General features: G+C 43.7%; 1 long non-coding RNA gene across 1 annotated transcript in view; it reads left to right on the top strand.

The window, feature by feature from the left end:
• Positions 1-21,568, top strand: part of LOC121026084 (uncharacterized) — a 120,516-nt gene that overhangs the window by 14,923 nt on the left and 84,025 nt on the right. Inside the window, exon 2 of the long non-coding RNA XR_005788257.1 lies at positions 10,105-10,189. This is a non-coding gene — a long non-coding RNA (uncharacterized LOC121026084). The remainder of the gene's footprint in view (positions 1-10,104; positions 10,190-21,568) is intronic.

Below are 21,568 nucleotides of genomic sequence, written 5' to 3'. Positions count from 1 at the left end.
TTATTTTTGAGAGAGAGAGTGAGAGGGAGGGTCAGAGAGAGAGGGAGACACAAGGATCCAAAGCAGGCTCTGTGCTGAGAGCAGAGAGCCTGATGCAGGGCTTGAACCCATGCACCATAGAATCATGACCTGAGCTGAAGTCGGTCGCTTTTTTTTTTTTTTAATGTTTTTTTTTTTTTTATTTTTGAGAGAATGAGAGAGAGACAGAGTGTAAGCGGGAGAGGGGCAGAGTGAGAGGGAGACACAGAATCAGAAGCAGGCTCCAGGCTCTGAGCTCTCAGCACAGAACCCCACGTGGGGTTTGAATCCACAAACGGTGAGATCATGACCTGAGCCGAAGTCAGTCGCTTAACCGACTGAGCCACTCAGGTACCCCAGAATTTTTTTTAAGTTTATTTATTTATTTTTTTCAGTAATCTGTACACCCGATGTGGGGTTCCAACTTATGGCCCTGAGATCAAGAGTCGCATGCTCTTCCGACTGAGCCAGCCAGGCACCCCTTGAATTTATTCTCATCTTTTAATCATATCAGTAACACTTTGGAGTTTTACAAACTCTGATTGGATCAGAAATAGTTATCGAGTAACCAAATTACTGTGTGCTGTCTGTGTCTGTGTATCCTTCGCATACATCCTTGCTAACACAAAACAAATCAGTCCAGACAGGAGAATCATGGGAGTGCATAATTCTGTCCTTTAGAAACTGCTACTCGCCTTTCTCCTCCCCATGTCATTCAACTTATCTTTTAGAAACAGATTGATTTACTTTTGTTAGAATATTCATGAGTTCTTCATCATTGTTATCTGAATACCATTTTTATGGTAACCAGAAATAGTGGTTTCAGTGAACTCAGGTAAATCTGATTCATTATTTATTCTTTAAAAAAATATTTTTAATTATTTCTTTATTTTTTATTTGAGTGAGAGAGAGAGAGAGAGAGAGAGAGGGAGAGAAAGAAAAGACACCGGGGTACAAGGGATCAAGCAGGGAAGCAGGGGAGGGCAGAGAGAATCCCAAGCAGGCTCCATGCTCAACACTGAGTCTGATCCGGGGATTGATCCCACGACCCTGGGATCGTGACCTGAGCCCAAATCAAGAGTGACATGCTCAACCAACTGAGCCAGCCAGGCGCTTCCACTTAGAATTATTTTGATGTCTGTGTTTAACCGATTTTGCCCTCTCTCCCATACAAGTCCGTAAACTCCATCCCTCCTTATTTTCCTAGTGCCTCTTGCATCTTGTGGTGAATGGTACAAAACACTGGCTTGCCCTGTGTTTTCTTCCCATTCATCATATCTTTATATGATCTTCCTTCCATCTGTATGTGATGGATAAAGAATAAAGGTTTTGATAGACTGAGAACTGTTGATATTTACCTTTTCAGTACAAAAGCTTTCACTGAGTCCCTGGACAGCTTAGTGATGGAGTTTGCCAGTAAATAAAACTTAACTAAGAGGTTTTAAAACTCCTTTAAATATTAAGAAAAGCTACAGAATATATTGAGGAAGGGTAGCAGAGAATGTTAGCTTTGGGGCGCCTGCGTGGTTCAGTTGGTTGAGCGTCTGACTTCGGCTCAGGTTATGATCTCATGGTTCTTGGGTTTGAGCCCCACGTTGGGCTCTGTGCTGCCAGCTCGGAGCCTGGAGCCTGCTTCGGATTCTGTGTCTTCTTCTTTCTCTGCCCTTCCCCTGCTCGTGCTCTGTCTGTCTCTCTCTCAAAAACAAACATTAAAAAAAAAATTTTTTTTAAAGAGTGTAGCCAAGCATCATTGAAAGTTTTCTGAATGTTGTCAAAGTAGGGACTTTTTCCTTGTGTTGGTTTCGTTTAGGTACGCTGGCTCTTTTTCTCTGGTTAACTTTCTTCCGTTTGTTTTTTTCTTCTATCAGCGCCTGGTCTTTGGGAACTAGGGGTCCAGTTGGGTAAGAAGGTGGTTAATCATGAATTAGAGCACAGGGTCAATTTTACTTAATCCTAGATGAAGATGAAACATGAGCATTTCAAAGTGTAGTTAATGCATGGGAATTGGAGCAAATAAGTGGAAGTAAGTTCTAGTAGAACAGGGATTTAACAAGGACAACAGTGAATCCAGGCACTTTTGAGTTTTTTCCTGCTCTTACTTTTTTTTTTAAATTTTGTTTTAATGTTTATTTTTGAGAAAGAGAGAGAGAGAGACAGAGCACGAGTAGGAGAGGGGCAGAGAGAGAGAGGAAGACACAATCCAGAGCAGGCATCAAGCTCTGAGCTGTCAGCTCAGAGTCCGACATGGGACTCGAACCCACGAACCCTGAGATCATGACCTGAGCTGAAGTCAGATGCTTAACCAACTGAGCCACCCAGGCGGCCCCCTCTATCTTATTCTTAAATGAGATTAAATTTCTACATCTAAATCTGGTGTCTGCCATTCAGTTTTACTTATTTTTTTTTAAAGTTTTTTTTCTGTTTATTTTTTATTTTAGAGAGAAAGAACATGAGCAGGGGAGAGGGGCAGAGGGAGAGAGAGAATCTCAAGCAGGCTCTACACTCAGCACTGAGCCCAGTGCAGGGCTCGATCCCATGACCCTGGGATGGTGACTCGAGCTGAAATCAAGAGTTGGATGTTTAACTGACTGAGCCACTCAGGCACCCCAAAATTTACTTTTAAGTAATACTACCCCTAACGTGGGCCTCAGACTCAGGACCCCGAGATCAAGAGTCCTTTGCTTCTCTGACTGAACCAGCGAGGCTCCCCTTCCATTCGGTTTCCAACTGGAAAGCTCAGGCCTGATACTTAACTTGGGCCAGATAAGAAACCAGACTTTAAAATTGGATCTGAGGAAACTTGGTTTTTAGAGGTGCTCACCGCATGGGACAACCATAGGTCAGGGATTCGAGACACTTTTTCCATTATTGTTTCTCTTTTTGGTTCCCTCACAAGTCGTTTCTCTTCTGAGTACAATTAACTTTCAGTGCTAGAGCTGATTTATATTATATGCGGATTATCCCAGTCCCAGTAGGATTTATCTTGAAATTGGTGTTCCTTGGCTTTCTTCTTGGCATTAAGACTTGCATTAAAAGGATCCAGGTCATGGTCCGTCGCCAATAATAACTTTACATTGTGTGGTGTTGTATTCCTCACAGAGCGTTTCCACTTTTGTTCTCATTTCCTCTTCAGGCATCTTTTTTATTTTCACTTTTTTTTTTTCAACGTTTATTTATTTTTGGGACAGAGAGAGACAGAGCATGAACGGGGGAGGGGCAGAGAGAGAGGGAGACACAGGATCGGAAACAGGCTCCAGGCTCTGAGCCATCAGCCCAGAGCCCGATTCGGGGCTCGAACTCCCGGACCGCGAGATCGTGACCTGGCTGAAGTCGGACGCTTAACCGACTGCGCCACCCAGGCGCCCCTTATTTTCACTTTTTAATTTTTTTTTTTGAGAGAGAACACGCAGGCAGGGGAGAGGGGCGGCAAGAGAGAGAGAATCCAGAGCAGGCTCCATGCCCGATGCAGGGCTTGATCTCATGACCTTGAAGTCCTGACCTGAGCTGAAACCAAGAGTCGGATGCTTAACTGACTGAGCCACCCAGGTGTTCTCATTTTGTCTTTAGGCACCTTGACGTGGGATCTGTACTTCACAACCATGACCAAACTGAAGGTTTGGAGGGGGAGTTGCCCAAGGACGTAGATCGAGTGCGCGACCGAGTTGGGATGAGACAGCAGATTTGTTTATTTTGCCTAGCCAAGCAAGTTCTTGGTCTTAACTACTCCCCACCCTCCCCATGGTCCAGGAGTCCTCGTGTGCTTGCTCATCTCTGACGGTAGAAATGGCCTCAGATTTCCAATAATGTTCAAATGTCAGTGACGTTCAGATGTAATTTGTCTTTGGCTCTGAAATCAGTTGTCCCAAACTAATCTAATAACTTGGGGCTTTCTTTGTGTAATCAAATCGTTAAGACAGGCAATAATAAAAGACTTTCTCCAATGCCAGCAGGGGTTAATTCTATTATTTCAACTGTTTCTAGTGAAAGTTTTGCTGCTGTAGAATAACTAGAAAATCGAGTTCTTTTCTGGTCTGATTGACCCTTCCTTTACTAGCCTCTTGCTCAATCAGTCGCCTTGATAAGTCTCTCCTAATGTACCTTTTTTTTTTCATAATACAAGTTTGCCTTTGTAATATGGTTAGGACTCAAGAGAAAGCATTTGATCTTGGGCTTCTTCATTTGCAAAGCTCTAATGACCTCACTTTTTCCTGCTCTTAGTACTCTTAGAACCTTTTAGGCCCAGTCAGAGTTAGACAAAGACATTTTCATGGAACATTTGGCAGGCAAATTATGGGCAGCAGAAAGGCCGTGCTTGGATGTGATAAAGTAAAAATTATCTTAGATTGAGAAAGGAAAAATCTGACTTGTCATCCAGCAACTTGGGATAACAGATAGAGATAAAGACAGCTGCATATGATTGGGAAACAGTATTTTTCTCCAGGTTCTTGCAGTTGTAAAATATCATAAGAACCTTTTTTTTTAAATGCTTATTTATTTACTTGAGAGAAAGAGAGGGAGGGTCAGAGAGAGAAGGAGAGAGAGAATCCCAAGCAGTCTTTGTCAGTGTGCAGCGGGTCGCGGTGCTCGATCCCACAAATCGTGAGATCATGACCTGACCCGAGATCAAGAGTCAGATGCTTTACCGACTGAGCCACCCAGGCACCCTGAATTTTGTTGTTGTTGTTGTTAAATGTTTATTTATTTATTTTGAGAGCAAGAGAGAGTGCGAGTTCGAGCAGGGGATGGGCAGAGAGAGAGGCAGAGACGGAGAGAGAGAGAATCCCAAGCAGTCTCCATGCTGTCAGCTGGTTCTCAGGAACCTTGAGATCATGACCTGAGTGGCAGTCAAGAGTCGGATGCTTAACCAACTGAGCCACCCATGTGCCCCAAGAACCTTTTTTTTTTTTTAAAGCAAAGATAGAAATTTCTTCAGTTTATTTTATGATGTTAACATTAATATGAAAATGAAAGTCATAATACAAAAAGAAGGAAGGAAAGAAGGTAGAGAGGGAGAGAGGATGGAGGGAGAAATAAAGCTATAGAACAATATCACTTAATTGCAAATAGACTCCAGCAATATATCAGAAGAGAACCCAGTATGACTAAGGGGCCAGTGTGGCCGAAGATCAGTTAAACTATTAGCCTAATCCATTTAAGTTATAAATTAAAGTGATAAACGCCCCATATGATTATAACATGCACTGAAAAGGCATTTGGTGAAATATAGCCACAAGTCCTTTGAATGACTAGTTCTTTTTTACTCACTAAGAAACTTTGTCTCTGTTCATCCCATCATTTATCTAAACTCCACTCTCCCCAAACTCGTAACTACCTTTTCCTTTACTGAGAGATGATGCCCCATCATTCCTCTGTTGTTTCTTCTCACTAATTGCAATGGGTCGACAAGCCTGACTGTTAGACCACAGGTTTGTCCCTGGTGGCTTGAAGCTGATTGAACTAAGATAGGGGAAGGAAAATTTTTCCTTCTAGCCTTCAAGGTCTTCCAGCTGGTTTTAGAATTGGGGGTACCTGCGTGGCTCAGTTGGTTAAGTGTGCGACTTTGGCTCCGGTCATGATGTCACTATTCGTGGGTTCGAGCCCCGTGTCGGACTCTGCACTGACAGTGCGGAGCCTGCTTGGGATTCTCTCCCTCCCTCTCCCTTTGCCCCCCCCCACAAATAAATAAATAAACTTAAAAAAAATTAAATTGACACGAGACTATTTAACAGGAGAAAAAAAATCCCAAAGTTTTAATTGAAATGAAATGGCCAAGACAGATTTTACACTTTTTATTTTTAGTTTTATTTTTGTTTTTTAAAATTATTTTATTTTATTTTATTATATGAAATTTATTGTCAAATTAGTTTCCATACAAAGATTTTACACTTTTTAGGCAAAGAGACAATAAATCTTGGTTGGGGGGCACTGATAGGCCAAAAAAAAAACTTTGGGAGTGTGAAAAATCCCTAAAAGGAAAGGTCACTTAGAATGAAGTGGGGAGGCCAGCAGGAGGAACTCTCCACCCTCTACTACTCATGGTCAATTGCAGACCAGACAGAAAGAGGAAGACAGACTCCCTTGTATCCCAGCCGGCCCCCCTAACAGCCCAGCCAATGATAGTGAGAACTGAGCCAATGAAAAGCCACTATACTTTCAACTCCCAGTTTACTCAGATGGGCCTTTTGTTTATTTTTATTACAGCCTTCAAAACCTAAACTTCCCCTTTTCCTCTATAAAAGAGCATTCTTTTTCTTTGTTCGTCGGACTTGCTTCTGGTTTTCCCTTGGCTTGCTTGTCCTGGATTGCAATTCTCTGCTCTTCTCAAATAAACCCATGTTTGCTGGTAAAATGACTGGCAGTTTTATTTTTAAGGTGAATAGGAGAGTTTCCAGTAGTAAGGAACTCTAAACAGAATTTTGGCTGGGATAGTAAATTAGTAAAAAGTAACAGGGGTCGTTTACACAGCCATCTTGGCTTTAAATTTACCATCTTTGATGGTAAGGATGTCTCTTTACCTCTTGATACAGGGAGGGCACCTTTCATATGGGAGACATATTTCTTGCTTTCTAGAGACAAAGGGGAGCAGGGTCAGAGTGTTCTTTTTGCATTGGCTGCTTCTTAAGTAACTTTTATTCAAAATAGGGTCACCTGGGTGCCTCAGTCGGTTGACTATCTGACTTTGGCTCAGGTCATGATCTCACAGTTCATGGGCTCAAGCCCCACATGGGGCTCTTTGCTGACGGCTCAGAACCTGGATCCTGCTTTGGATTCTGTGTCTCCCTCTCTCTCCGACCCTGCCTTTCTTGAGTTCTCTCTCTCTCTCTCTCTCTCTCTCAAAAATAAACAAACATTAAAATAATTTTTTTAAAATAATATGTTGGGGTGCCTTGGGTGGCTCAGTCAGTTAGGCGCTTGACTTTTGATCTCAGCTCAGGTCATGATCTCACAGTTTGTGGGATTGAGCCCCATGTTGGGCTCTGTGCTGACAGTGGAGCCTTCTTGGGATTCTGTTTCTCCTCTCTGCCCCTCCCCTGCTTGTGTGAGTGCGTGCACGCTCTCGCTCTCTCAAAAAATAAATAAACATAAAGAAAAGAATAAAATAAAATAACATGTTGGAGGCGCCTGGGTGGCTCAGTCGGTTAAGCATCTGACTCTTAGATTTCTGCTCAGGTCATGATTTCATGGTTCATGAGATGGAGCCCCGGGTCAAATTCCTGCTTGCAATTCTCTCTCTTCCTCACTCTTTGCCCCTCCCCGACTTCTAAATAAATAAATAATAAAATAGTATGTAAAAAAAAAACCAAAACCTGTCAATGTGGTGCATTTTGGGGTGGCCTGACTTTGGTCCTTAAAATGGCCAGTGGGTTGGTTGGTTTTCTTGGAAAAAAAATTGTTCACTCAGAAAACACCAGTGCAAGACTCTTCCTTGAAGGAGAGACTCTGAAGTCCGTCCGATGTTGGCCGATTGTTTTGTAAGTTTCCTGCGGCCAAGATGTACCTCAAACTGCTTATTTGAAAGAAGCTCTTCCCCTGGTGTGCTCCCGACCATTGCTAAATTCACAACCAGCTCAATTTTCCAGTTGAGAATAAGGAAGAAGTCAAATACATTATGTTGGCCTCTAGATACAGGCTTCTCTTAGAAAATGGCATTCTTCACCCAACTGTTCAGTGTTTGCTACACCCTGATGAGAACATTCAGTGGTCCGATGAGTTGGTCTTTGGAAGGACAGCTTCACTTGTGACATAGAGCACTTTTGAAAAACAGCCTGGCCTGATTTTTGACCACTCTTTCCATGGCCACATACCAGTTGTGCCCTGTGCCTGTCAGTGTTAAAAACATCAAGTTCACGGCTTGCAGTCCATTTCGTTTTCTTTTCCTGTTCTGCCTTATTTCTCATCTTGGGTCCGGAAGTCTGGGAAACGTCAGGAAACTTCACTACTTTTCTTTTTCTTCAATAAGTCTAAAACACTCTGCCACTTTTCATCCACAAGTGACTTTTTCTCTTAAACTCCCATATGCTGTTATAAACTACCGAAGCAACCAGCTGTGGAGAAAAATCGAGTCTAAAGTCATTGACTTAAGTCCTATCCTTTCAGGTGTTAGTGGCTTGTCTTGTCCTGCAAGGACTTTTAACCAAAAAAAATTTTTTTTTTTTTAAATTTTTTTTTTTCAACGTTTATTTATTTTTGGGACAGAGAGAGACAGAGCATGAACGGGGGAGGGGCAGAGGGAGAGGGAGACACAGAATCGGAAACAGGCTCCAGGCTCTGAGCCATCAGCCCAGAGCCTGACGCGGGGCTCGAACTCACGGACCGCGAGATCGTGACCTGGCTGAAGTCGGACGCTTAACCGACTGCGCCACCCAGGCGCCCCCAAAAAAATTTTTTTTAATGTTTATTTATTTTGGGGAGGGAGGGGCAGAGAGAGCGGAAGACACAGAATCTGAAGCAGGCTGCAGGCTCTGAGCTGCCTGCCAGCACAGAGCCCGATATGGGGCTTGAACTCAAGAACTGTGAGATCATGACCTGAGCCGGAGTCGGACCCTCAACCGACTGAGCCACCCAGGTCCCCTTGTCCTGCAAGGACTTTTGACTTTGCTTTTAATTTACTGTGTTACCTTGTGCATGTTTTTTTCCTTCTCAGTTTAAAAGTCCATGAAAGGTAAGTTGTTTCATTCTTTGTGCATGGCTAAGCTTTGTTGGACCCTGGTATTTTGCAGGATTTCCTATTTGGTTTCCTGAGGCCCCTGGGGCTCTGAGTCCAGCTTTGTTTTTGCAAAGGTCTGCCCAGCTGCATGGCGACTCTTTAACACATGAGGGCTTTCTGTGTGGCTGCAGTTTCCATTTGAGACTCTCTGGGCCTCACATAAGGCCACTCTTTCAGGCACCTAGAGGTAACCTTAAACTATCAGCAGTTTTGTCTCAGGACAAGGGCCGAGTTCAGCTGTAGCCATGTTGTGATAGTCCTTGGGGCTTAGAACCAGTGGGGGACCCCTAGGAAAGAAGAGGCCTGTGGGGTAGGGTAACAGTGAGGGTGTGGAAAACCTGGTTGCTTATGGGGATGAGGGTGGCTGGTAGGCCAGAGTGGTTCTAGAGGGGCCAGATGGTGTTGGAAGCAGAGGGATGCTTAGACTAGCAGGCTTCATGCTGTGTGAAACTTGGATGTACGAAATCTTAAAGGCAAGTGGCTGGTTAAGATGGAAGGTAATCCACTTGTTTCATACGGGTAGCTAGTCCCAAAAGCCAGGACATCTGGAGCAACAGAGCCTGTTGATGTGAGGAGACCAAATGACAGGTGGGCACTTCTAGGGTATTCGGGGAGGAGTCATGTCCCCCAGGTACTATCTATCCGATGAACATTCAGTGGAGACGCCAGAGGGATAGAAGCTGTAATTGGTGTGGAACTGTGTTGGGGGTAAGTAATTAGTCCCTAAAGTGGAATTGGCACAACATTCACGCTTGGGGGAAACAATGGCATGGGTATTCTTCAAACCCCATTAATGTGCCTTAGATGCCTGGGAGTGATGGGGGAGGAGACCTAGGTACAGACTTTTGAAGAGCCTTGAGCTTATCCTCAAAATGTGGTTTTTGGACAAGGGGTACCTGGGTGGCCCAGTCGGTTAAGCGTCTGGCTTTGGCTCAAATCACCATCTCATGGTTCCTGAGTTCGAGCCCTGTGTCAGGCTCTCTGATATCAGTGGGGAGCCTGCTTTGGATCCTCTGCCTCCCTCCCTCTCTCTGCGCCCCCCCCCCCAAATTAAGTAAAGTAAAAATATGGCTTGGACTTGAAATACAGTGGTTTAGTCCACAAGTTGTAAAGTTTTGCTAAGCAAGGTTTGGTGGTGGCTGGAGTCCATGCGGTACCTGTGTTAAGTGTGAAATATGCCATGTCTTTGAAGATGTCCAGTAGAGTAGTGTCCCAATAGCCACGAGAAAATTCATACAAGATCCAGAGATGTTCGGCGTATGAACGAGGGTCAGAGCTTTATGTTCCCATCCTTTGTTCTAAGCCGGATCGAGGTGTCACAGAGTTTCGCAAAGTTTCCTTGTTATGCCAAGTATCATAACCAGGAGTCTCTATTCCAGGTGTGTCAGAAGGAAAAGATGAATACGAGCCTCTTGGAGCTATTGCCGCTACCTGAAGCAAGATCCTATGGAGACTACTGCCCAGGTAAATTGTGTTAATTCCAGCTATAGCCTTGCATTTTTTTCCTGGCTTTGGGTGGGCACCCATTCATTATCCAAGCCAGATTGTTCTCTCCAGCTGTAGTAGTAGCCAAAAGCCCTTCCTGAAGTCTGGCAAGGCCATAGGTATCCCAGAAGTGTAGTTCAGTAAAGACCTGTAACCTTCAGATGGGAAGGATCCAGAACAAATGAAGGATGGGCAACACTCTGATCTTGATGTGGCAGAGGTTTCACCCTCCTTTAGCCGTGCCCTGGAACCATCCCTGGTGTTCGTGTCAACAAACTCAGTCTGTCTGGATTCCAAAGGGGAGTCTCCTCTGGTTATGGGCTAGGAAACTAGGAAACTTGTGGAAACTAGGCCAGTCGTGCAGGTATATAAAACATAGAGGCAACTCCCTTGTTTCTGTGTTTGAAATATTTGTAGAGACAGATCATTTAAAACGTGAATATGAGGAGGAGGGTGCTGTAAGACACATAGATAGGTCTTGGTGGCACAGCTCAGAAAATAATGGCAGGATCTTGGGGTAATGCCAGTAGGTTAATATCTTGAAGAACCCTATTTCCAAAGGCTCAGTAAAGTCACTAAAGTAAATCAAAACTCTGTTTTACAGGGGTGGTCTTGTGAGATATCGCCCCATCCTTAGCAGGGGCCATCCATCAGTCCAGCATTTTCTGCCGGCCTGTTGGGCCAAGTCTTGGTAGTCCATCCTGTTGGACTGGAGACAGTTACTGGGCCCCATTGCTCAGAGGGATGAAATGAGCATGGGGGTGGGAGAGACCATGTAGGATCCTACTCATCAGTGTCTAGTGCTGGGCCAGGGTGCTTCCTAGCCACAGGAACAAAAGCTTTCTGAGCCTGGGGCACCGCACTGTAACAGCTCACCTGGGGGGTGTGCTCCCCTGGGTGCTAGTGTGAATGCAGCTGGCTGTGGGGGGCCATCTCCTATTCAGTGGGGATAATCAGGAAATGTGTGGAAAGGGAATTTAGCTGACCTGCAACCATTCTCAAATCTACTCTTTTATTTTATTATTTAAAAAAAATTTTTTTTTAACATTTATTTATTTTTGAGAGACAGAGAAAGACAGAGCATGAACAGGGGAGGGGCAGAGAGAGAGGGAGACACAGAATCCTAAGCAGGCTCCAAGCTGTCAGCACAGAGCCCGATGTGGGGCTTGAACTCATAAACCGCGAGTTCATGACCTGAGCTGAAGTCGGACGCTTAACCGACTGAGCCACCCAGGCGCCCCTTATTTTAGTATTTTATTTATTTATTTATTTATTTATTTATTTATTTATAAGTCTTTACTTATTTATTTTGAGAGTAAGAACATGAATGGGGGCTTGACTCAGGGCTTGACTCCGGGCTTGAGAGCTTGACTCAGGGCTCAATGTCACAAACCATGAGATCATGGCCTGAGCTGAAGTCAAGAGTTGGCTGCTTAACCAGCTGAGTCAGCCAGACACCCCTCAAATCTGCTTATTTAGAGGTTGGTCAGCCCATTGGGCTTGGTCACTGTTCCCTTTGCCTCTGTGCACCTCTTCCTGAGCTTAATAATTAGGCCAGTGTCATTGCTCATGCATGTATGTGCATGGAGCACACGTCTTGTGATGAAAACTCCCGTGGCTTCTCTATGGAGTACCAGATTTCATGACAGAGCTGTAGGTCTGTCCCATGTCCTCCCTTCTTAGTAAGCTGGGACTTGTAGAATGTTGCTGTTCAGTTTCCCATGAATTTCAAATTCTGCATTTCCGTATTCAGTTATGACAGTATAGAACAGCAGGTCAAGTGGTGGGCTCGATGAGAATGAGTCTGGGGTGGTAGCAATCAATGCAGGCCCTGCAACATCAGAGAAGTTATTATTACTGGAGGTTATAGGGCTGGTATTCTTTTTTAATGAAAAAAAATTATTTATTTATTTTGAGAAAGACAGAAAAAGTGTGAGCGGGGGAGGGGCAGAGAGAGAGGGAGAATCCCAAGCAGGCTGTGCACTGTCAGCCCAGAGTCGACGACACGAGGCTCAAACTCGAGAACCGCTGACATCGTGACCCGAACTGAAATCAAGAGTCGGACGCTTAACTGACTGAGCCACCCAGGCGCCCCAGGGCTGGTATTTCTGACCTGATGGCTTCTCTGCAGTCTAGTCTTTTCAGGGACGACAGAGTTTTCAAACTGTACTGTCTTCATGGGAGTGGTAGAATTGAAGAGGTTGGTTTGGTCTGATCCAATTGATCGATGAACGGGACCTGTAACAGGAGAGGAAAGTGTGGTTTCAAAAGCTGCAGCCTTCCTTCAACTCAGACTTGCTCCCCGACCAGGGGAAGCCTGTAGGCTTGGAGCCATCCTGGAGGTGGGGGGTAAGCAGTTTGGGCCTCAAGCTCAGATCCTGAGCCTAGGAAATGACCTGGTCAGTATAATGAACTTGGACATGTACCAGACCTTGGGCTTCATGGGCCATTGGTTGGCTACCTTTTGAATTCTGCACTTGATTGACAGAACTCTAATGTCTATCTCTAGAACAAATCTGTTCCTTTTCAAACAGGAGTCATCTAGTTTTATTCCTTATTTGGCTAGATCTCCCACGGGTCTGTTAGAATCCTGTTTAAAAAAAATTTTTTTTAAATGTTTTTATTTATTTTGGAGAGGAAGAGAGAGAGACAGACAGACAGAGCAGGAGTAGGGGGAGGGCAGAGAGAGAGAGGGAGACATAGGATCCAAAGCAGACTCCAGGCTCTGAGCTGTTAGCACAGAGCTCAACGTGGTGCTTGAACCCATGAATCGTGAGATCATGACCTGAGCTGAAGTCAGATGCTCAACCGACTGAGCCACCCAGGCGCCCCAGGTCTGTTAGACTTCTTGTTGGAATCAACTGCTATCTGAAAGACCTCCTGATGCATTCATCGTACCACCTATTTGGTCATTTGCTTGGTAGGGCCAGGGAGGGTAGCCTCCGCTTTACAGATTCCCAGTGCTTTTTTTTTTTTTAAGTTTATTTATTTATTTTGAGAGAGAGAGAGAGAGAGAGAGAGAGAGAGAGGGTGGAAGCTCAGAGAGAGGCAGAGTGAGAATCCTATGCAGGCTCCACGCGGTCAGCACGGAGCCCAGAGCCTCATGTGGGGCTTGAACCCGCAACCCTGGGATCATGACCTGAGCCTAAATCCAGAGTCGGATGCTTAACTGACTAAGCCACCCAGGTGTCCCTGATTATCTGTTTTTTCTGATGTATGCATTTTCATCCTTTTTTGACTGGTTCTCCTTGTTTCTGAGACCACGGGATGGGGGCCTCGTCAGTGGAAGTGTGGAGGTTTCTCTTCAGTGTAGTGAAGTGTCTATGTGCATCCTGGAGAGTCCAGATTCTGGGGCTTCCCTAAGGAATTGGCCTGTAACCCCCAGCTGCCTCAGGCACAGAGTAAATGACCCCAGGATAGTCCTGCTTTGCTGCATAAGGTTTTGTTTTTGTTTTTGTTTTTACTGGGGCAGGAACATACAGTTAGATGCCTTCAGATCACCGGGACTTTGGCTTCTATTTCTAACTATCTGACTTGTTTGGCAAAACTTTTCTTCCTTACACCCTTAAGACGGCAGTGAGGATGTACAAACTAGCATCACCTCTGCTACTCACAGTGGTGATGATACTAAACAAAACCTGAGAGATTTTTCTGAAAAATCAGATGTAGCTCTGTAGAGTCCTAAATTGCCATTTGGGGCCGGTATCAGAATCTGCCTTTCACATTGGCTTGGAATGATCACAAACAAGCTGTGGTGCTGGGTGGCTTAGTCAGTTGAAGGCCGACTCTTTAATTTGTCACAGGTCATGATCTCGTGGTTCTTGAGATCTCAGGGCTTGTTGAGCCCCTGTGTGGGGCTCTGTGCTGACAGAGTTGAGCTGCTTGGGATTCTCTCTCTCCGTCTTTCTCTGTCCCTCCCCTGCTCATGCTGTTTCTCTCAAAATAAATAAATAAACATTAAACAAAATCCAAACAAGCTATTTATCTGAAACATGTATTTGCATCTTTAATGGTGAATGGCTTTTCATGTAGAAAAGCTTCATGTTTTCCTTTGCTCCTACTCAAATTGGCAATATTGGCCATTCCAGTGTGCAACATTAGATTGAGGTAGGAAGTCTGAAACTCATTGTCACCAGCTATATTTCAGTATAACACTTAAAAAAATGCTGCACTGATCCCTGCTGCCCTTTGGAAGTTCCTCTGTTCTGTTGCTGCATGGGGCTTGGTTTCTTTTTCCCATGGACCAGTTTGACAGCCTGAAATCTGTGGGCAGTTCAGAATAATGTAAATAAAGGTCCAGATGAAACACATGGGCCTTCAAAGAAAAGAATTTGAAAGGTACCAATTTTAAAACAAGTTTGTGATAGAAAAATATGTACCTCAGTGCATTAAATAATAAGACCGTACATTGAAGTCCAGGCAAGTTACAATTTAAAGACACCAGTGTGGGGGTGCCTGGGTGGCTCAGTCGGTTAAGTGTCTGACTTCGACTCAGGTCATGATCTCACAGTTTGTGGGTTCGAGCCCCACGTCGGGCTCTGTGCTGACAGCTTGGAGCCTGGAGCCTGCTTTGGATTCTGTGTCTCCCCTTCTCTCTGACCCTCCCCTGTTCACGCTCTGTCTCTCTCTGTCTCAAAAATAAACGTTAAAAAAAAATAAAAAAAAATAAAGACACCAATGTGAAGCTGCTTAGCTTGAATCCTGGCATTCAGTTGGACTGGTCTTTGGATAAGATAATATGCATGTCCTACTGCACAGCCAGTCAGTTCTAATTTTCTTGTTTTAATGCATTCCAGGGTTGAAAAATCTCGATTTCACAAATTGTTTCATTTAGCAAAGATTTTTTTTAATGTTTAATTTTGAGAGAGAGAGAGAGAGACCTAGAGTATGAGCAGGGGAGGGGCAGAGAGAGGGAGACACAGAATCCAAAGCAGGCTCCAGCCTCCGAGCTGTCAGTACAGAGCCCGATGGTGGGGCTCGAACCCACAAACCTCAAGATCATGAAGATAGCCGAAGTTGGGTGCTTAAATGACTGGGCCACCCAGGCGCCACAAAACTGTTTCATTTTTTTAAATCTATTTTCAATTATTATTATTTTTTTTTGAGAGAGAGTGGGAGCTTGGCCGAAGTTGGGCGCTTAAATGACTGGGCCACCCAGGCGCCACAAAACTGTTTCATTTTTTTAAATCTATTTTCAATTATTATTATTTTTTTTTTGAGAGAGAGTGGGAGCTTGAGTGGGGGAGGGGTAGGGAGAGAGGAAGGGAAAGAATCCCAAGCAGGTGCAAGTTCTCAGTGCAGAGCCTGACATGGGGCTCGAACCCAGGAACCGTGAGTTCATGACCTGAGCCGAAGTCGAATGCTTAACTGACAGAGCTACCCAGATGCCCCTCACAAATTATTTCAAAAGGAATTAGAGCTTTCCTAATTCATATTGCAACGTAAAAACACTTATTCTCCAGGGTTTTTTGAGTTAAATTCCAATTGTATTAAAGCATTCACACGAAGATCAATAGGCTATTTTACAACTCAGCAATAGAGAAATAACCCAATTAAGAAATGGGCAAAGTATTTGAATAGTCTTTTCTCCCAAGAATATATACAATGGCTAATTTGCACATTAGCCATTTGAGAAAAGGAAATCAAAACCACCGTGAAATACCACTTAACTCCCACTAGAATGGCTGAAAAATAAAAGACCGTAACAAGTATTAACAAGGATGTAGAGAACTGGACCCTCATAACTGTTGCTAAGAATGTAAAATTGTGTCACTGCCGTGGAAAACAGTTTGTCAGTTCCTTAAGATGTTCAGTATAGAATTATCACATGACCCACCAATTCCACTCCTAGGTGTATATCCAAGAAAAGGTAAAGTATATGTCTACACAGAAACCTGTGCATAAATGTTCATAGCAGTAGTTTTCATAACAGCCAAAAAGTGGACATCAACTGTTGAATGGACAAACACAACTTGGCATATCTGTATGGTGGAATATTATTTGCCAGTTAAAAGGACAAAACTTGAAAACATGCTAAGTGAAAGAAGCCAGTCACAAAAGGCCACGCATTGTGTGTTTCCACCGGTAGAGACAAATCCATGAAGACAAAGTAGATTAGCAGTTGCCAGGGGCTAGGGGAAAAGAAAGAATGGGGGTAACTGTAACGGGTATGGGATTTCTTTTGGGGATGATGAAATGTTTGGAAGTTAGTGATGGTTATACAACCTTGTGACTCTACTAATAAAACACCGAATTGTATACTGAGGTTAATTATTTAATTTGTGAATTAAATCTCAAAGCCATTATTATTTTTTTAAATGTTTAGTTTTGTGAGAGGGAGAGAAAGAGAGCACGTGCCAGTGGGGGAGGGGCAGAGAGTGAGGGAGACCGAAGATCTGAAGCAGGCTCTGTGCTGACAGACAGGCCGACGTGGGGCTTGAACTCATGGACCACGAGATCACAACCTGAGCCGAAGTCGGACTCTTAACCGACCGAGCCACCCAGGCGCCCCTTAAAGCCATTATTTAAAAAAAAAAAAAAATCAGTAGGCCATCTTTGGCTAGGTCAAATTCTTTGATACACTTTTTGAAAAAAAATTGGTTTTTAAATTTTTTTTTTAGGGCTTATTCATTTTTCAGAGACAGAGCATGCGTCGGGGAGGGACACAGAGAGAGGAAGACACAGAATTGGAAGCAGGCTCTGGGTTCTGAGCTGTCAGCACAGAACCTGACGTGGGGCTTGAGTTCATGGACCGCAGGATCATGACCGGACGCTTAACCGACTGAGCCACCCGGGTGCCCCTGTGTAGTTAATATTAAGTGGGCCACCTGAGCCTGCCTAGGAAAAGGCCACTAAATGAGCCCTAGAGGATGGTATTAACCTTTGTCAGGGGGAGACTCTCCCTCTGTGAACCAGCAGCTTCCTTGCAAGGAGCCACGTGTTACCTTCAGGTGTTCTGAGATTATGCTTTGAACTAGGGCTTTCCGGATCTGTTTTTGTGACTTCTTTGAGACCGCCAGAGGGCAAACCCCTCTTCCTGTTTTCTTTGGTGCCTTTGATATTAATTATGCTGGTAGAGAGGAGTAGACCACCAACACCGAGCCCTTGTTTTCACTTCTGCGAGATCATAGAATACTGTGTCCATGCTGTGATTGGAATGCCATGTCTGAATCACTGGTGAGTCTGACACTAGGTAATCAGTGTTCTCCTAATGAAGAATGATGAACCTATTAGCTTGGTTGCACAAATAGAACATTTTATGCCCTTTTCTTTACCTCATCTTTGTTCCTATTGATACAGCATCATAAAGGACACGACTGATAGGATGAACATCCTGCTGGAACAGGATGTTTTTTTTTCTTTAAAAAGTTTTTTTGTTAATGTTTATTTATATTTGAGAGAATGAGGGGAAGAGCAGAGAGAGAGAGAGAGAGGGGACAGAGTATCCGAAGCAGACTTTGCACTGAGAGCAGCAAGCCCGATGCAAGCCTTGAACTCACAACCCATGACATCGTGACCTGAGCTGAAGTCTGACGCTCAATGTAGCGAGCCACCCAGGCACCCCTAGTTATTTTTCTTTTTTTTTTTTTTTAAATTTTTTTTTTCCACGTTTTTATTTATTTTTGGGACAGAGAGAGACAGAGCATGAACGGGGGAGGGGCAGAGAGAGAGGGAGACACAGAATCTGAAACAGGCTCCAGGCTCTGAGCCGTCAGCCCAGAGCCCGACGCGGGGCTCGAACTCGCGGACCGCGAGATCGTGACCTGGCTGAAGTTGGACGCTTAACCAACTGCGCCACCCAGGCGCCCCCCTAGTTATTTTTCTTAATGCTCATCCTTTTGAGTTATGGGCAACAAAAATTACTACTACATTTTAGCACTCTTCAATGCCAAGTAAAATTTGGTGTGAGTGCAAGAATTCATAAGAAGGTCACGGCAAAAGCTTTGCAACCTGTTTTTTTTTTTTTAGATTCGAATAGTTCTGGGTCCCAAGGTAGTAATTGTTACTCATAATAGGATGGTAGCCTAATATGCCTATTGGTGTTCTGAATGTATCGGACATAACAGTAGTAATGCTTTACAAATAACTAGTCCTAAAAACAAGGCTTCCCATATACCCAAGTGAAAAATATCTAGCCTATAGGTCGTTCTAAAGTCTTGGAAGAATTAAAATACAAATTGAGGGTTGGGAGGAGGGCTCTCTAGCTCCCATAAGGAGAAACCTGCTCCCAGACTGAGGCTTCATGTCCTTTGCATCTCCTATTTCTGACTTGAATTTGTTCCTGAAAACATGCGGGTCGAAAAATTTAAAGGATCGATTTTTTTTTTTTTTTTACGTTTTATCTTATTTATGTTGAGAGAGAGTCAGAGCAACTCGTGTGAGTGGGAGAGGGGCAGAGAGATAGAGGGAGAGCGAGAATCCCAAGCAGACTCTGCACTGACGTGGGGCTCGATCCTAGGAACTGAACCATGAGATCATGACCTGAGCTGAAATCAAGAGTAGGACTCTTAACCAGCTGAGCCACCCAGGCACCCCATGATTCATTGCTTTAACTTTTAAGACATTTTTTAAATGTTTATTTATTTTGAGGGAGAGAGAGAGCAAGCGAGCATGAGCAGGGTAGGTGCAGAGGAAGAGGGAGAGAAAGAATCCCAAGCAGACTCTGTGGTGCCAGTGCAGAGCCTGATGCAGGGCTTGAACTCACCCACTCTCTCACCATGTGAGAACATGACCTGAACTGAAACCAAGAGTTGGACGTTTAACCACCTGAGCCCCCCAGACCTCCCAGGATCGATTACTTTAAATGGGAAAAATGAGTTATTATTCCATCCCCAAATCCAAATCCATTTCCCCCAAGTTCCACTAAAAGCAAAATAAAGTCCTGAATGCTTGTAACAATTCATAAAGGACTTTTACATAATAGCATATTACGCTGCTATTTCTAGTTACTTAACGTGTAATGAATTCATTAGCTACTTAGGTGTATTTGTTTTGGAGGTTCCACGAATATGAATTGTTTTCCTTCGGCATAGCAACCAACACTTTAGGAGGAAGATGTATAGGGCCTGACATTATTTCCCATCGGCTTCTGACACACCCAGGGGGCTTGAACTCATGACCCTGAGATCAAGAGTCCTATGCTCTACTGTGAGAACCAGCCAGGTGCCCCTCTCTCAGACTTCTTGCTCTACCCCTGCAGGCTGCACTCCGTTGCCCTCTGAAGGCTGGCTTTTTACTGGTTTTGGCCAATGGGAGATACTGGTATGAGAGATCAAAGACTGGCAGGTGGGGAGAAGCAAAATATTAGGATATTTTCCTCCATCTTTCTGTGCCTCAGACACTATTTTGGCAGAGGTTCTGTCTCTTCCTGAGATCTAACTCTGGCTGTAGTTTCAGCTTTTGCCAGCTGATCTTGACCTCTGAGAATTCTTCTCCTTTCTCTTGATTGTCCTAGGCTAAGGGTTGCTTTCTCTTGATTGTCCTAGGCTAAGGGTTGGTTCCTGGTTTTGCTCATCTGCAGGTTCATTCACCACTGTGTTTACTTCTCATTTCCTCTGTCATTTGTGTGGACCATTCACTGTTAAATTCCATCCGTTGTAGATTTGAAGTGGCTTCTGTTTTCATGTTTAGATTAACATGCACTGTGCTGCTTGGTGCTTGCAGGTGAGAAAGTGTGAGCCTCTGAAGGAGTGAGTGAGATAGTAAATGTCTGAAGTTCAACTACATCTGAATGAAAGGAATGAACGAACAGTCTTGTTTTCTTGGCACTCAGGCACTGCAAGTAGATGGTGCTAAACCATCATGGAAACCATAAACAAAGCGACTGAAATTGGACAATTGTTTGTATTTCCTTTGCTTGCCATGACACTGCTCTTGATAACAAGATTGCATTTGTCATTGCATTTTGGAATGTGTTGATTCTATTTAGGTCATGATTACATAGACACGATTGCTATTGAAAATAAATCTTAATGATTTAGCATCAGGTGTCTATGCCTCGTCTTCCTTGGATTAATGGAATTATGTTAAAAATTTTTTTAAATGTTTTTTTTTAAATTTGTTTTTGAGACAAAAAGCGAGTGGGGGGAGGGACAGAGAGAGGGGGACAGAAGATCTTAAGCAGGCTCTGTGCTGACAACAGAGAGCCCGACCAGGGCTCGAACTCATGAACCGTGAGATCATGACCTGAGCCAAAGTCGGACGCTTAACCGACTAAGTCAACCAGGTGCACCTAAACATTTTCTTAAAATGCTTTTCCACTTGTTCAGATGGTGTTGTGGGTTGAATTCTATCCCCCAGAGTGATAGGTTGAAATCCTAATCCCTGGTACCTGTGAATGTGAATTTACTTGGAAATTGGGTCTTTGCAGATGTAATCAAGTTAAGATGAAGTCATACTGAGTTTTGCTTTTCCAACAATTTGTATTTTTTTTTTCAACGTTTATTTATTTTTGCGACAGAGAGAGACAGAGCATGAACGGGGGAGGGGCAGAGAGAGAGGGAGACACAGAATCGGAAACAGGCTCCAGGCTCTGAGCCATCAGCCCAGAGCCTGACGCGGGGCTCGAACTCACAGACCGCGAGATCGTGACCTGGCTGAAGTCGGACGCTTAACCGACTGCGCCACCCAGGCGCCCCCAACAATTTGTATTAATGGAATCAGGTACTATGTACTCTTGGGGAAAGGAGTCTGGTTTCCTCAACTCAGAATAATTATTTTAAGGTACACATTGTTAGATTGTTTTGATTCATATGTTATGTATCAAGAGTTCATTCCTTTTATTGCTGAGTACTATTTCACTTTATAAATATGTCACAATTTATTGATCTCTTCACCTACTGATGAAGATTTAGGTTGTTTCCAGTTCTTAAGTATTATAAATCTGTTATGAACAGCTTTGTATTCACATACCTCTCTTTCTATAGAAATCTGCTTTCATCTTTTCTATTTAAGAATAGAGTCGGATCACGGGGTATGTATATGTTTAACTTATTTTTTTATTTTATTTAAATCCAAGTTAGTTAACATATAGTGTAATAATGGTTTCAGGAGTAGAATTTGGTGATTTATTGCTTACATATAACGCCCAGTGCTCACCCCTACAAGTGCCCTCCTTAATGCCCATCACCCATTCAGCCCATCCCTCCACCCAGCATCCCTCTGTACTTAAAGAGTCTCTTATGGTTTGCCCCTGTTTAACTTCTTAGAAAACTGTCGAACTGTGTTGGACACACTTTATCTTCAAGTTTCCTTTTTCTTTGGCAGTGTCCAATCTGCTGTTGATCCTATTCGGTGTGTATTTCATTTCAGACATTGTATTTCTTTTTTTTTTTTTTTTTAATTTTTTTTTAACGTTTA

Source organism: Herpailurus yagouaroundi, unplaced genomic scaffold (assembly GCF_014898765.1).
Source record: "Herpailurus yagouaroundi ecotype Mexico unplaced genomic scaffold, PumYag 67793, whole genome shotgun sequence".
Classification (NCBI taxonomy): Eukaryota; Metazoa; Chordata; class Mammalia; order Carnivora; family Felidae; genus Herpailurus; species Herpailurus yagouaroundi.
The sequence above is the reverse complement of the archived record's forward strand: the minus strand, read 5'-3'. Positions and strand labels throughout refer to the sequence as shown.